The following is a 334-nucleotide window of genomic DNA, read 5'->3' on the forward strand; positions in this document are numbered from 1 at the left end:
ATAGTGAGACTTCAAGCGCTGCGTCGCTATCAGATCTGAACTCTCCGCAGGAAGAATTGTCAAAGATCTTAACACTGAACAAGCGCGCTCAGGCAGGGAAGCATCGGTTCCCATTTCCCTCCGGCGGCCCCCGCCCCTTCCCTCTTCCTCTTCTTCCTCCTCCACCTCCTCCTCTTCTTACTTCTTTTTCTCCTTCTACTTCTCCTCTTTCTTCTTTCTTCTCTTCTTTTTCTTCTTCTTCCCCCCTCCCCCTCCCCCTTCCCCACCCCCTGCCCCATTGATGTGTTATTACTGGGGGGGGCTGGAGCAGTAAAAAAAAGAAGAAGGAAAAAAA

This window comes from Bison bison, unplaced genomic scaffold (genome assembly GCF_000754665.1).
Source record: "Bison bison bison isolate TAMUID 2011002044 unplaced genomic scaffold, Bison_UMD1.0 scf7180017864135, whole genome shotgun sequence".
NCBI lineage: Eukaryota > Metazoa > Chordata > Mammalia > Artiodactyla > Bovidae > Bison > Bison bison.